Source organism: Alosa pseudoharengus, unplaced genomic scaffold, assembly GCF_046254945.1.
Source record: "Alosa pseudoharengus isolate Yale_2024_CS ecotype anadromous, Long Island Sound unplaced genomic scaffold, YU_APseudo_1.1 YU_APseudo_1.1_scf_13, whole genome shotgun sequence".
Lineage (NCBI taxonomy): Eukaryota > Metazoa > Chordata > Actinopteri > Clupeiformes > Clupeidae > Alosa > Alosa pseudoharengus.
This window is the reverse complement of record NW_027468598.1, coordinates 11,933,640-11,950,318: the sequence shown is the minus strand read 5'-3', so window position 1 is coordinate 11,950,318 and position 16,679 is coordinate 11,933,640. Positions and strand designations below refer to the sequence as shown.

The window sequence follows — 16,679 nt, the reverse complement described above, 5'->3', positions numbered from 1 at the left end:
TGCACAGCTCTTAATATGCATATTTATGAAACTGTTTTAAGGATGAATTACTGAAGGCCTATTTTGCAGACAGGACAGTAACATTGCTTTTGTGTTCCAAATAAGCAATGTTAACGAGATATCGCACCCTACACAGGTAGTTTAGGACTATTTATTGCCCTGTGATGCATAGATGGTTGTTATTTTCCGTCACTGGTTTTCAATAAATAAAAACTGGCATCTGATAAACAATAAAATAATTTCTTAACACTGAAGTATTTGTTTGGGATATTAACCTGTCATTGCTACCAAACACGGTAGTTCTCGTGCCGTGAACTCAACTCTCAGATGGTGGAGTCTTTTCATTTTATGCAATACTATAGGTCAATGGCGAAACGCCTGTCGACTGCAGGTCATTTGATTGGCTGTTCCTACTTTATCCCCGCCTGCCAGCGAGAACAGCATTGGTGAAACGGCCTGACATTTCAGATCAATAAGTGGTGGGCGTCATAGCTGTTCTTTGACGTTAGAGTTTGATTGGTCAGCTGTTGCATTTGGCGTCATTGCACTGCCAGCTGATCGAAAAGAGAAGCCGGTATGAGGAGGGGAGTTGAAGTGAAGATCCGAGAGTCGTCGACAAGCTGGAAAGAGTGGTGTAGATGTGGTATCTGGGTAGCATCTCGTTCTATCGATTTTGTTGCACTAAATTGTAGTAGATAAGGGAATAATTCTGTGTTACTAGTGGATATTATTTGGGTTGGTGGGTTTTGGCTAAGATGGGTGTTTGGTGGGCTATTTGGAATGTCAGAATTGATTTAGGGTTAAGGTGTGGCTCTCTGTAGAAGAGAATATAAGTAAAGACGGAAATCTTTGATTAGAATATGTCCAGATTACATTTGATAAATAAATGGGGTTGTAGGCTATTCGAGGTTTAGACATTTGACTTGGTTTTATGTGAACTGTCGGTATCGAGTAGGCTAACCTTTTTAAAGGAGGAGAGGAAGCATTGGATTACACAGCATTAATCGCTGGATCGTTTTTATGAAGTTAACGTTTCTATGAATGTTGTAAGTAACCATTTTCTGAAATTGCTCATTTAAGCGTTGTTAAATGGTATTCGGATGGGCTATTGCTTAAAGACTGCAAGTTAACATGCAAACCACTGACGGACTGAATAATTGAGAGTTGACGGAACGATATAGGGCGTGTGCGAGCAGTGTAGTCCAGTCGGACGATCTTCAGCTCAGAATTTGAGGATGTCTTTTAGTTGTTTGCACGATGGAAAACCACATGAACTGAAAGCTTTTTATCAAGTTTCTTTTCGCGAAAAACGGCAAGTCATTGGAGGATGTCACAGCAAATGGTGAGTAGCCTATCCTACTTTCCCTAAGCATAGTTCAGTAAAACTTTTCACTGACCGTAGTTTAAAGCAACAGTATTACACATAAAATGCAACACAATGTTATCCAAAACAACTTCACTGCCAATAGATCAATGTTGCGTAGCCTACTATTCCAGTTTCTTAACAGCGGCCAGACGATCTGGTCCAGGCCAAGGCTTTTAAAATGCGTGCAACAGGAAAAGCCGTAATAGCATTAATTTGATCGATATTAAAAAGTGGGCGGCGCTTCATTTGATATATTAATTTAATACTTTTTTAATTAGGCCTAAGACAGATAATTACATAGCCTACTAAATGTTTTTTTCTATGTAGGCCTATTAGGCGGACAAAAATGAAACGCGCTTTATTAGGTGTAGGCAACTCTTCTTTTTGCCTGTGGAAATTCATGGAGTAGCCTAGATCATCCCTAGGCCATAGGCTATCCTACTGTTGCTTTTGGGGTAATGAGATAACGTAGGATAGCCTATAGCCTAATGCCAGTTTTCTGTTCTCTTTAAACTTACTCAATACAGCTCATTATTCGACGAAGACGTCATATTGACAAAATAGGACAATCAACAAACTTATAGCCTACAGTAAGCCTATCCTATATGAATAAATAATTATTGGATTTAGTCCAGTCCTCTCCGCGAAATGAATGCATGGCAAATTCCACCAGGCCCCACCCTGTACATTGCGATATAGATGAGCACGTTCTGCTTTCCCATTTTTCCTTTTCTCTAGACGCTTCTCATTTCTACTGTCAATCGTCCACTGGGACTCTCATTTTGTTTTCTCCCATATACAGTTCTCGTGGGAAAACGTCAGTATTTTCTGGCTGGTTTGCAAGATAGAATCAGGCATCAGGAGCAAGCGAGTCACGGTAGTCCTCTCTGCCAAAGGTAAGAAGACACCTTATCAATTTTGTCTATGATTTACTGTTTTTGTTTTTCTCCCTCTCGATTTCCAGAGTGTTCTGTATATTTAACAGAGCACTCATTCATGTATAATTACTGAAATGAATGGCTACCTTTTGATTAGCAAGGTAGACTATTGGAAGTTGCTCCCAAAATGGTCCCAATATTGTTGGACCATTGGTGAGAGCATGTTCTTTTCTTTTTAGTGTCTTGAAATTGAGGCAGAAATTATGTAATTTAGCAAGTGTTTACAAGCTCCCCAACTCATGCTTATGCAACCATAGTTTGAGGATTTCAACACTCAAAAATGTAGTTTTGAGTTGCCGCATACGTGAAACCCTAAAGAGAATTTGGTTTTAGTTTACCAAATCAAATCCTGCTGAAACAGAAGTTTCTCAACTTTGGAGTTTGTGTCATATGTGGGGGCGCGGTGCCCCAATAGCCCCCCCCCCCACACACACACACACACACACACACACAACACTTTGACTTCACCTGACTGTATTGCAACATGGGGTGGGGTGTGTGAAACTAATGCAGTTCACCCAGAAGCGGTTGTGAATTGCCGTCAAGACCTCCAGGATTATGGTGAATCCTGGCAGCCGGTTGCTGTGGAATGCCACCCTGTTCGTTATACACAGGGGCCCAATTCTATGCCCCAACGACTTGTCTCTTCTGCGACATTAGCGCTTCATCCGTATTCATGGTTGTGATGGGGCCAAAGTTTGCTTCCTGGCCTGCTGTGTGCGGCAGGCAGCTTGGATGAGTTGCAGGACCCTTTTGGGTTGGTTCCCACCCTCTCAAACATTTGAGTTGGTGCTGTGGAGAGATTGTTGGCACTGCACCACCCCAACACCCAGCCCTGCCGCCCCCATTCTACCCTGCCACCACCCCTCCCCCTCCCCCCTTCCTGTGCCACAGCTCGTCGCCCTTTGATGAGAAGGCAATACAGTTATTGAAAATCAATTGTGCCCCCTGTCACGGGCCTCTTTGAATTGCAATGACTTAATACAGCATCCGCTGCACCGGCCAAGAATGAGAAAAATGTGAAGGGCAAATTACATATTTTCAAGTGGAAATATGGCCACTTAGACAGATGAAAAAATACAATATACGTACACGACATGTATAGCTATTTTTCCACACCAGTCAAGAGCACAGTTTTAAATGGCTGCAGTTAACAGGCCATATCAAACTTTTTTCCGTCTCTTAATTCTTTTCAGATTTAGGCCTCAATCACACTTGACATACTTATGACACTCAAAAAATGAATAGGCCTGCCTCGCCCTGTTGCACGTCATATATTTTCATTCAGAGTTAGGAAAACAAATGGCCTGTCCTTTTTGCTAGATGCTTAAAGGACAGTGTGGAGCCGCCAGCCTTCAGTCTTATCCTCTGTTAATGTTTGCTGTGTGCTCCCACAGTCTGGCCATGTGTCTTGTATCGCCAGCGGCACTCGATTAGTTTAGTCTCACCTGCTGCATATACCGTATAGATTAATGCAGACATCCAAGGCTATATGTCTAGAGTGTAGTCGCCCAGTCTGCCTCTTCAGGCGGTATGCATTTGTGTGCGTGTGTATATGTCAGTGTCACAAGGAGAAATCGCTGCAGTGGCTTGCGTGAGCGAGTGCAGTTCAAGGCCTGTGCCGTCGCCCTGTTTTTCCCTCTCGTCCAGCTGCAGATATCTCCCAGAGTTGTTTGGTTTGGTGTGGGGCAGAACTCCCGCAGGCCCCGGGCTTTGTCAGTGCAAAAACACTCAGAATCCGCCGTGAGACTACAAACTGGTTCAGTCGAATACTTTGATTCCCTCTCGGCTTGTTGAAAATGCCTTTGACAAAGAGGCCTTTCCGGGCATAGGTTAGTGAAATTCTTGTGGATTGTAGCCACATTTTGAATTCCTTCTGAGGTGATCCATTCCTTTGCCGTGCTGGGATCAATAGATGCGTGTTGGCCTTAAATGAAATGCTATAACGCTCAGACCAGCTGGTTGGCATCTGCATACATTTTTTATGAGCGTACTGCCTCACAGGTCATTGGTCGTTGTTTTTTAAGAAATCCTCAAAAGCATTGATTCTGGGCATTTTTTTTTACAACTGTATGTAAATGACGACGCTACAAAAACCCTTTCTGAAAGGAAATTCTGGCTTCCATTTGTCACGCAGTGTGTGGAGAACAGACAGTGTGTGGGCTGCGGGGGTGTAGCTCTCTCCCGGCCTCTCTCTCTCTATCGCTCTCTCTCTCTCTATCACTCTCTCTCTCTCTCTCTCTCTCTCTCTCTCTCTCTCTCTCTCTCTCTGTGAAAGCAGTTTGCCTGCTCTGGCAGGGGGCCGCAGCGGCTGCCGTTCTCCTCTGATGGTGGGAGAGGTGCAGTGTTCTGACACCCTGTGTGCCTTTCGCCCACACCATCCCCACCAGTAACACCCCCCCCCCCCCCATCTACACACACACACACACACTGCTTGGTCCTGGGGGGCCTGGGTGTCAGACAGACATCCAGATCCAGACCAGGGCTGAGCAGGCCGATCTGTCCCAGAACAGAGCCACCCCCGCTGGGCCCCCTGTCCTTGTCCAGGCTGGGGATGGAGGGGCCCGGACTGGATCCAGCAGCACCAGCTGGCCTAGATCAAACCTCCACGTCTGGCCAACGCTACATGCCACCACCACTAGCCAGCATAATGTAATGTAATGTCATTCAGTGTATGGGCATGACTGCACTTTCTTCTCTGCCCACCTGTAGAATAAACTGTTGATATTTGGTGTGTGTGTGTGTGTGTATGTGTGTGTGTGTGTGTGTGGTGGGGATTGTCAAACAGCCGAGTCGCATACCTCGGCCTTGCCAGGCTTGGAGACTTGTAGCTCGAGCAGAGCGAGTGTGTTTCCTCAGAGTGCCTGTCCTCAGGGAGCTGTGTAATCTCCCTTGATTAAATGGAGTGCAGGCTTTGTGTTTCACACTGCCTTGTAAGTGACCCAGTTTAAGTTTTTTCGGGCTATTGTTCCTCATGGAATTTTAACCCACCCCTAAACACACACACAGAAACCAACAATGTAGATCTCCTGCCTGCCACGCAGTTGGAGACTCTTGCTGGCTCAGGCAAGGGTTGATTTCTCGCTCCCATTTCTCTCTCTCTCTCTCTCTCTCTCTCTCTCTCTCTCTCTCTCTCTCTCTCTCTCTCTCTTTTTCTCTCTCTCTCTCTCTCTCTCTTTCAGTCTTTCATTTTCACCCATCATTTCATTCCGCTTGCATTCCCTCACTGTGCTCTGTGTGTCTCCTTCCTCTCTCCCTTTCATTTGTGTATCACCCACTCTCTCATATCTCTCTCTCTCCTCGCTCTCTTTTCATCTGCTTTTTGTCTATCTATTCATCTACCTATCTGCATCTCTCCTTCCTGTATTTCTCCCTGTCTCTCCCTGTCTCTCTCAGCCAGTGCACTGCTGGTGTGAATCAGCACAGAGCACAGCAGAGAGAGGGAGAGAGAAATACAGGGAGAGACAGCGGTCAGTCTAGCAGAAAGTAGCTTCTCTCCTCTTCCTCTTCTCTCCTCTCCATTGCTCTCCCCTGCTCTGCTCTCCTATCCTCTCCTCTCTTCTCTTCTCTTCTCTTCTCTTCTCTTCTCTTCTCTTCTCTCCGTTGCTCTCCCCTGCTCTGCTCTCCTATCCTCTCCTCTCTTCTCTTCTCTTCTCTCCATTGCTCTCCCCTGCTCTCCTCTCCTCTCTTCTCTTCTCTCCATTGCTCTCCCCTGCTCTCCTCTCTTCTCCTCTCCCTCCTCTCACCACTCTGCCTCGCTCTGCTCAGACGGTATGAAGGGCCGCAGCAGGCGGAATGGAATTTTTACCATATGTACCAGGCATCTACGGAATGTGTGGCGCAGGGACCTGACCAGAGGAAAGGCCTTGAGGAAGGGGAATGGATCGGGGGGGGGGGGGGGGGGAGGTGTGACAGAGAAGGAACAGCAGAGAGAGAGAGGGAGGGAGAGGTAGAGAGAAAGGGAGACAGTGGGATGGCTAGGCTGCAGGAACAAACCTGTTGAGCATACTTCCATGTAGGAGCAAATGGCTGTAGGGTAAGTGATGGCGCTGAGTGCTGATTTCTGTCAAACCTTGTAGTCAAAAAGCTGCTTGCAAAAAAGGTTTGGGTTAGTGCTTGGTGTTTCCTGCTGTTGTAATGTCAAGTCCCAGTACAAATCAGAAATGAGGCATTAATGTCTTGCTATTGTGAGCAGATGCTCTTAATCACACCACTTAATCGATAATTGCTCTCGGCCGTGGATCTTTGTCTTGAAAACTGAAGCGTTCGCTGCACCTGCCATTCAAGCCAGGCTTCAGAAGACAGCAGAATTTCCCATGTTTGATTTTTTTTTTTTTCTTCATTTTCCGCTACACTTATTTATTTTTTTGTCTTTGAACTGAATCCTCCACTGTAGTCTAGTAGTAGGTGTACCGCAGAGTTTGACCGCAGCTGGACGGAGCGAGTGGAGGCAGCGGCTTGAGATAAGGGAAATCAAGATGGAGATCTTACAGAATGTCTCGTCTAGGTCATCCTAATGCGCTCGTGATCTGAGCGTGTCATTTCTACCCGTAGGTCGGGCTGCGCAAGTGGTGAGCCTGCGTGAGTGTCTGTCTGTCTGTCTGTCTGTCTGTCTGTCTGTCCGTCTGCCTGCATGGCAAAGCTTCCAGAATGTACTTCTGTGGAATGCAGGCTTTGGCCCGGTGTTATAACCACTTCAGGACCAACAGGAATGCAAGGGGAGGGGGAGGGAGGGACTGGAAGCCACTGAAATCATAGCCTGACTGAGTCACGCCAGAAGACCTTCCAGACGAATGCACACGCAGGTGACCTGTGAACACACACACACACACACACACACACACATTTAGAAGCAAACTCTTGGGAGGGGCACACAGAAGAACACCTCGGCAGACTGACACACTTAGACACACACACTCCCTCAGATAGAGGCATTGAGTCAGCGGTCATGGTGCAGTGGCAAACCCTACATCCCCATAGTCTCCCACAGCACAGAAGGTGTGTCTGGAAAACTTGATCAGCTGCTAGGAAACCACCGAATGTACAGAAAACCCATTGTGAGCGTACCACCAGCATTCGGTTTCCTACTGGAACATGAAGCTCTGCTGAAAGACACACCATAGCTAAACACTGGACAGATGTGTACATACGCGACTGTTGGGGAGTTCGTCACTCCGAGGTGGTGACGTCGACTTAAGTATTTTGTTTGTTTTGAGTCACTGGCAGTTTCCTCGACTCTGTCTTGGTGTGTCCTTCCATTTCTGGTCCCCGCGGGAGCGGAGTTTGGAGGGTGACTTTGACAAAGTCAGCTGCATAACTTACAGCCGATGAGAGGAGGAGTACATGGAAGTAGACGACGGAGAGGAAGAAAAAGGGGAACGCGGTGCCTTTTGTTAAATCTGGGCCAGATGCGCTCTGCGTCTCAGCATTGGCATGTGAAATTCCAAAGAGCAGCCCAGGAAAGCATAATTACCTGTGGGTGTTGAACACTACTCACCCATTCCATACACACACAAACACACATAGACATGCGCACACACACACACACTTCATTTGCCGAAAGCGGTCATCATTAGATCTTTACACACCAGCGAGAGCGGATAAACAATCGCAGCTGGCCTGTGGAGGGGACACCATTTTGGTCTGTTTGCTGTGGAGTTGTGCTAAGCACGGAACCTGAGAACAGTCTCATCTCGTCTCGTTTGCATGCAGATATACGCTGCTATGGCACACACAGCCCGTGTGTGTGTGTGTGTGTGTGTGTCGCATTTTGCCCTTTTTAGGGTTTTTCCAGACACATGCCTCTTGTCTGAGTGCATTGCAGTATATTTGATCAGGCTCGTGTGTGTGATTTACTGGATTAACCCTTCCCACAAATGCACATTTTAAATGAGGGAGTGTCAGGAACATTATCATGTCAACTGACAACCCACCATCCCAATAAAAAAAAAAACTCTACCCCCCCCCGCACTAACCCACCCACCATGGCTGCACACAGACCTGCGGTCCATGTTTTGGGAGAGATTTATGGAAAGTCTACTCTCCTCTCCCGGCTCCCGGGACTGATATTAGCGGAAGATTATGGGAATTCCTGGAGTGGCTCTGCTACTGCTGTGTTTGCCCCACAGTCCTTTCCATTGTATAAGCGGCGTGGAATTTCCTCTTTTGCATCTAAACTATTTTGTTTGCTTGCTTGCTCGCTCGCCCGTGTTTGCCGAGTGAGGCCTCAAGGAATGAGTGCTGCAGCATGAAGGTCAAGGTTCAAAGTTTAACTCTCACAGCTACTCTGAAGGTGGGCCCTACAGACCCATCAGTGGACAAGCATTTCAACTTCCACTCACACCAGATGCTCATTCATTTTTTAAGTGGGAATGTGGCAAGCAGGGAGGGCTTATAAGTTTATTTTAAAGTTACAAATGAATTATAAACATGCTATGCAAGGGACAGTTTCCTTTTTTCGCAGGAGAACTAAGAGGGACTGCGTTGGTGTGGATGGGGGTAGTGGCGGTGTTCTGCAGGCTAGGTCCTGTCGGAGGCAGTGGCGTGGGGTGTGCTCTCAGTGTGTCCCCTGCTGAAGGAGACAGTGCTGAGGGCTCAGCAGCATTCGAGCAGATCAGCCATTTATGATGTGTGTCTCTGTCTGTGTCTATGCAGGGCATGGGGGTGAGGAGCATCCAGCCAGGGTTGAGGGCGTTTAGAGATAGGCATCTCTCTCTCTCTCTCTTTCTCTTTATCTCTCTCTTTCACACACACACACACACTCACACTCGCTCTTGTGCTCACTACGTCAAGTCGTTAAAGGCAGGATGAGAACCCAGCATCATTACCACGTCTGGGAGCCTGTGGGCTTGGGGCTTCGTGGAATCCAGCTGGCAGGATGTGTCTGTGACGTCTGCGGCCCGGATGACACACAGCCTTCACTTCCTGTTTACTGCCACTCCCACCCCCCTCCAATCCCACCTCACTTTTCCCAGTACCCAACACCAGTGGGTCTCATGATACATCTGAGGAACCATTTATAGCTCATTCTAAACAAGTCACACTGCTCCACGCTACTTTACATGTAAATGAGTAAGATGCCGTTCTGAATGTCATAGGAGTTCGGAATGGCGTCTCTGTCAAGTGGATGTGATTCATTGGACTTGATGCATTGCATTGAGGCCTGGTAAGCAGGCGGTCCTGTTGGATAGTTTAGTGCTGTTGTTAGTGATTATGGGTAGCTAAAAGGGCAACCAATGTAAATGTATCAGGAATTATAAGTAGATGCTGTAGGTAAGTGGATGAGGTGGTGATAAATTATTTACAGTGGCCACAAATCTAAAGGGTGCACTCTCAAATCAGCCGGACAGGCAGATGCTGCTCTTCTTCTTTTTTCAAGGCGTGTGGTGGACCACTGTAAGTAAACGATAGATGTGGATAGTAACTGTTTGGTAAGGAATTTGAAGTAAAGGTGTGTATGTGTGTGTGTGTATGTACGTGAGTATGCATACTGGGTAAAATGTAGTGGGATACACTTCCGGTTGAAAAGAATCTGTGCATTTTCCGTTTCAAGTGGCACTTCATAACTAAAATGGATTCTCTGTTTTCCCAGAAGGCTCTAGCGGTTTCCATCCAGAGATTCTTGCTGCATTCTGGAGGGAATGCCAATTTATGGCTCCAACCTCAAATTATTCAGAGCAGCAGAGAGGACAAGAGTGCTTCCAGCATTTCCACCACTGGGTGTGTCTCTTTCTTTCTTTCTTTCTTTCTTTCTTTCTTTCTTTCTTTCTTTCTTTCTTTCTTTCTTTCTTTCTTTCTTTCTTTCTTCCTTTCTCTCCTTTCTCTCTCTTTCTCTCTCTCCCTCTTTCTTGCTTGTTCTTGTTGTTTCCCTTTTTCTCTGTTTTTGTACACTTCTTTCTTTCTTTCTTTCTCACTCTCATTTTTCTCTCCCCCTTTCTCACCCAGTCATACACACGCACACACACACATATATATACGCACTCTCTCACTCTCTGTCTCTCTCTCTGTCCGTCTGTCTCTCTGTTCTTTTTGGGCTTTTGCTTGAGGAGACAAGTATGACAGGAATTTCACATCTCCAGCCACGGCCTCTGTGAATGGCGTGGAGCTGCAGTTCCGTAGAACACGCTGTTCCTACTACATAATTGTTATTGCTGTTTAGCTCGGGTTTTATTTTGGAACGCTGGCTTCCTGTGCAGAGGAAAGGCAAAAAATCAGGATTTTACATTAATTAAATGGCTCTCCCTCCACCCCCACCACCCCCACCCTGCACCACCCACCCCTTGCTCTCCTCCCGGCCCCCCCTCCCCTCCCCTCCCCCCTTTCCTCCGGCCGCCCGGCTTCCTCTTGGTTATTCATCCGGGTGCTGAAGAGAAGCCTGACGCATTGATCCGGGTGTCACGTTGATAGATTTATATGGCCCGTTATTTACTGCTTTATGGCGGACAGGGAGCCGCTGGGATTGACTGCGGAAGACTGACCAGTCTCGCTCGCTCGTTTGCCTGCACTCTTTCTTTCTCACTTGCTTTCTCTCACTCTCTTCCTTCCTCCGTCTCTCTTTCTCTCTATCTCTCTCTCTCAGCCTGTCCAGATTCTCCTCTTAGTTTAGTGGTCAGATGAGAAGCAGTTGCAGGATTGTGGTTTATATGCTGTGTGTGTGTGTGTGTGTGTGTGTGTGTGTGTGTGTGTGTGTGTGTGTGTGTGTGTTAAGGGTTAGTGAGTGCACCACCTGGAGAGGTTCCCATGACTGACTCCGTGCAACGAGGTGTGTGTCGGCTCTCTTTAGATGTGCACGGCACCAAATTTGGGCCCATTCACCCGTCGCCACCAACCTTTTAACTGCCACGTCGAGGGCGGCGGCGGAGTACGGCCATTTGCGGAAGGGCAGTGACACGGCTCCCCACGTCACCCCGGCAACTGCCGTCCTGGCGGAGGGAAGCTGGTGAGAAGCAGGCAGGAGAGGAGAGGTCTGAAGCACATTTTTTCCCCCTCTCCACGTCGCCACCGGTCTTTGATTAATGGCTTCATTTGAGGAGCGGGGCGCCCGGCTCCTGTGACTTTAGGGGGGATGGGAGGGATGGTGGGGTGGGGTGGGGTGGGGCTGCATGGTGGGGGTGCTATTTAGGCCACAGGGAGTAGCATGTGGCTGAGCAGAATGGGAAAGGGGGGTGGTGGTGGTGTGTGTGTGTGTGTGTGTGTGTGTGTGTGTGTGTGTGTGTGTGTTAGGAGGGGTAGCAGAGGATAAGTCACCACACCAGGCAGCCTCATCTTCAGTCTGGTGTGCCGGCTGACTGTAATTGTTCTGGGAAATGTCCACATTGGACAATAAATCACTCACTGGGAACAGAGTGTTCCATGGCGACGACGAGCGAGGTTGTGTGCAACTGTGTGTGTGTGTGTGTGAGTGTGTGTGTGTGTGAGAGAGAGACAGGAAGAGTGTAGTATGCTTGAACACTCTCGTTTGTCCCTCGGTGGGACCAGTCCAGTATCCACCCAGCCCACCCCACCCGCCCCCCTCCAGCGGGGTCAGGATGAGGTTGGCATTGTGTGCTCTTGCTGGGTGGGTACTGGCTGCCCGGGTACAGCGGAGAGCACAACAGTGGTTTGGGGCAAAGCTGTTGTTTTGGTCATTTTGGAGGTCCAGGGTAGTTGGTTTCACAGTGTATTTTTAGAGCGTTGGACAAGTGCATCGGCCTGCTTGTTGCCCATTGTCTTGGATGATGGCATTGCCATGCCATGCTCGGTAAAGTATAATGTTCCAACTGGTCGTCAAATGTATAGTGCAGTGTTTGTGTGCGTTTGCGTAAATATTAGTGTGTGCGTTTGTGTGTTCGAGACAGATGAAGGTCTGCAAACTAAAGAACATTGAAGTGCAATGAGGTGTATCTGTGCGGGCGTGCACATAAGATAAAGTGTGTGTGTGTGTGTGTGTGTGTCTGTGTGAGTGTATGTATGTATGTGTATGCATGTGTGGGTGTGTTTGACTCCTGAAACTATACTCCTCAGTTGTCCCTGCTTGTAGCCTCCTGGACACAGAAGGAATTTTATCTCCAAACTAGAACAAAGAACAATTCAGGCATTTAGGTGTCTGATATCCACACGCCGAAGACACGGCAGAAAACACAACGGAAAACAGGGTGGGGGTGGATAGGGGTTCACCTAACCCAGTACGATCGGATTGTCACAGGCAAACCACATTTGTAAATTTCTTTTTCCGGCACACACACACACACACACACACACACACACCTTTTACCCTAGTCTGGTTTCATCTATCTGGCAGTCAGTTGAGGAGTTAAACGAGTGAGGCCAGATGAAACAGGGCTTTGCTGTTTGGCAGAACCAGCCATTTCCGTGTCACAGTGTGTTTTGAGAGAGCAAGTGTGTGTGTATGTGAGAGAAAGGCTGTGTGTGTGAATGTGAGAGAGAGAGAGAGAGAGAGAGAGAGAGTGTGTGTGTGTGTGTGTGTGTGTGTGTGTGTGTGTGTGTGTGTGTGTGTGTGTATGGTGCCTCTGGCTAGTGCTTTGCGCTCTGGCTCTTTCCAGCGTGGCGATGGCGGCGGTGGTGTGGTGTAGCTCCGCTCAGCTCCGCTCAGCTCAGCACAGGCAGGGGTCGATGGGTTCGTGCCGCTGCCTGCCTGCTTGCCTGCCTCCCTGCTCACCCAGGGCTCGTCCTTGAACCGCTTCAGAAATGCACGGCCACAAAGCAACCTTTAACACACTGGCTGGCCCAATCAATGTCTCTTTGAGGTGCTGTGTGCAACCCCCCCCACAACCTCCCCACCTCTAAAAAAAAAAAAGAAAGAAACACTCAAGTCTTTAAGCATTACTGCACGCATTGGTGTTGAGGAAGTGACTGCATACTGAATCTGCTGGTTTTATTTTTAGAATGAACTAGACATCAATTTTTAGCTTTTTCTGATAGTCGGATGTACAGTAGTTCAAATATAGCCTACTTTACTTTTTTTTTTTAAAAACACATCTTTGTAGGAGATTAGCTTTTCTCCTGTAATTCAGTAGGATAAAAGTACCCAGTTGCCTACATGTGCACAAGAGTATTCCTGTTTAAGTCGGACAGCAGGAAAGCGATCCTGATGCTTTGACGATGAGGTTTACAACACGAGTCATGAAATCTGGAGTGTTTGAGCGCTGAGGAACTCCAGAGCTGAGCTGCCGCACGCGCCCACACGAGTCCAGAACGCCTCTTAAACACACGGCCTGTGTTCCCTGGCGGCCACGCCGCTCCCGAGCTCCCGTTAAAAAAAAAAAAACTCGAATAGAAACAAAAGTTCTTCCCTGCTGATCAAACAGAGCTCCTTCTCTGTCCCCGGCTTGTCCGCAGGGCCAACCGTCTGTCTGTATTCAATTAGGAGCAGGGGCCGAGGAGGATGGGGGAGAACAGGGAAGTGGGGGATGAATGTGCCACTCAAATCGCCTCCCCTCGTGTGTGTGTGTGTGTGTGTGTGTGTGGGTATGTGAAGATATTAAGGCCCAACCAGTAGGGCCTGTGGTGTCTGTCACAGACAGTTCTCATATAAAGTTCCAGGGTTCAATCACACACACACACACACACACACACACACACACACACACACTCAAAGTCAATCTAAGCTTTGTCTGGCTAATGCCACAGTAAAGCGCCATAAACCCCGACAGGCCTGTGGCTCTGGGTGAGGGATGAGTGCACACTGTGGCCTGTGCGCTCTGAGGGCTGGGGCATTTTTACAGTGGCCGGCCCGCGGCTATCATTTAGCACTGGGGAGAGGCCCAGGAGATGGGGTGGGGCGCCAAACGGATACTTCTCAGCTCCACTGGGTGTTTTTTAGTGGAAGGATTGAATGTTCACTGGCTGAATGGCTGGAGTGAGGGGAGTTTTTTTTTTTTTTAAATGTGTGCTAAAAATAGGTTTGTAAATGGGATCAAAAGAAGAATTGAGAAAAGAGAGAGAGAAAAAAACAGAATGCAGAATATTCCTTGTCTATAGCTCTCACAACTACACACCCACTGTCTTAACACTTGTTTCGCTTTCTCCTTCCCTCTCCTCCTCCCTCCCTTCCCCTTGTCCACCTGCAGGGTAAGTCTGTCCAGCAGTGTTCTCGTGGCCGGGAGTGAGCAGTGAGTGGACCGCCATGATGGACTCACCTGAGGGAGACCGTGCTCACTGGCTGACCCGCAGCAGTTCTTCACTGGCAAGCTTTATGTTCTTGTGTACCAGCTAAAGCTGCCAGCTGAAGAACTGTTGTGGTTGGCTCTTGCCCTGCACACACTCTCCTCTCATGGCCTCCTTCCCCACCCCCCTAGCACCAGAACCTCTGATGCCCCACAGAGAGGAGGAGGAGGAGAGGATCTCTTGGGCTTGAGGGAGGTAGAGCTGCAGCTGAAGAGTAGCTCTCTCTGCTTGCTCACTGAGCCTCGATCAGACCAGACATCAGACACAACACATCTATCTCTACTACCCACCCACCGCACCTCTCGCTTTCTCCCCCTACCTCTCTCTACCTCCGTCTATTCCTCCCCTCCCTCTCTCTCTCTGTCTTCTTCCATCCCTCCTCCCCTCTGGCCAGCCTGCCTCCCCTCCTCTCCTCACTCTCGCCTGGCCATCTCTAACTGGCTGAGCATTTTTGCTCAGGCATAAACAAAGGCAACTGGGCAGGGCCCGTGCTGACTCAGCCACATTCCACACCCTGGTCACGTCCCCCCACCCTGTCCTTATTTGGGTGCGGAGTAGGGCAGGGGGCTGCATGATGCATTTACAATGCAAACAGGAACTAATAGCCTCCATACATCTGCCTCCATCCCTCTCTCTCTCTCACTCCCTCCCCCCCCTCTCTCTCTCTCACTCCCCCCCCCCCCCCTCTCTCTCTCTCTCTCTCTCTCTCTCTCTCTCTCTCTCTCTCTCACCCCTGCTATCATTACTCTCCTTTGTGGCTGATGGCAGAAGAGTAGATGATGAGGCCTCTCCCTCTCCCCATCTCTCCTCACTGTCCCTGCGTCTCTGACTGGGACATGTGTTTCTGTTTATTAGTAAAGTCACAGCGTTCTGCCAGAGAGTTGATGCTGAAAACACTGGCTGGTCATGGCTGATTTTTTTTATTTTATTTTATTTTATTTATTTTTTATTTTTTTGTAATTTTCATTGTTTTGTGTTTTGTTTTGTTCCCTTGCCCCATGGTCTGAATGCCCTTGCTGATTTTGTTGTTGTTGTAGGTTTTTGTTCGGGCTGAATGTAACCATAGACACGCACCACACACACACACACACACACACACACACACACACACACACACACACTTTCGTGCCACAGAGGCCAGCCGGACCTCGATGCGTCGTAAATCGTACTTCAAGGGCGAAAGCCGCCGCTGAAAACAGGATATGAAAAAATGGCCTGCTGGAAAGTGCCAAGCCAGATGAACACAAAGGTAGGGAATGTTCTCTAGATACCAGATGCCCACGAGGAGTCCAGTCAAAGAAAGAGACAGACTTTATTCATTTAAAGTCCATTCAGTTTCTGTCAGCATCACATGGCATAGTGTAGCAGTACGGTGTAGTCAAAGAATTGTTTTTCAAAATAGAAGATGCATAAAATATTCAGGGAAATATAATTTCTCTTCTCACTCTTTCACTTTTTCTTCTTTCTTCTTACTCCCTCTCTTGTCTCGCCCTCTACACTCATACTATACCTGCCTAGACTCGTGGACACACACACACACACACACACACACACACACCCTGTCTACAGAATTGCACACCTCTTAGATCTTCACCCTGTAAGACATCCTACTTTGCTCATGTAACAGAGCCGCCACACTCTGACCCCTGTGCAGGGTTTTCCCCGGTCATGGGCCAAGGTGCCTTACCTGATCCTCTAGGCTGCAGCCAATCTGGCCCCAAGTACATTAAAAGATTGCAGAGGGTCCTCTCGGCTCCGGATTTTAAGCGACACACCTAAGAAGCCTGTCTTTGTCAGAGGTTCACATGGTGTCCGTGGGGCTTAGACCCCAGGTTGCATTATTATTATTATTCTTTTCTAGATTAAATATAATTTCTGCTGTTTGTGTGCAGAGTAAAATATGTATATTTGTATGTATAGTGAAGATTAGCATGTGTGAGTGTGTCCTTGGGTGCTCTCATGGACTGTACCTGCTTACCTGGTGCAGTCTGCCAAGAGGATCAAGAGGTCAGACAGATCGGCTTCTCAGAGATCACATCCCTTTGTCACACACACACACACACACACTCACTTGCTCTGTAATTTGGAAACTGGGTGAAGGGTCACAAGCAGGAAGTCCTTGCTTTGTCGTATCAATAGCCATGTCAGTGACATATTTTTGAATAATCAATTCAATAAACTCCTAAGCAAATTAATTATGTTGTCTGAGT

At 47.9% G+C, this 16,679-nt stretch overlaps 1 long non-coding RNA gene across 1 annotated transcript; it reads left to right on the top strand.

The window, feature by feature from the left end:
- Positions 1-599: 599 nt before the first annotated feature.
- On the top strand, positions 600-15,132 carry LOC143121117 (uncharacterized). Its single transcript, XR_012986410.1, has 3 exons — positions 600-1,342; positions 2,169-2,262; positions 14,373-15,132. It is a non-coding gene; the product is annotated as an uncharacterized LOC143121117 (long non-coding RNA).
- The last annotated feature ends 1,547 nt before the right edge of the window (positions 15,133-16,679 follow it).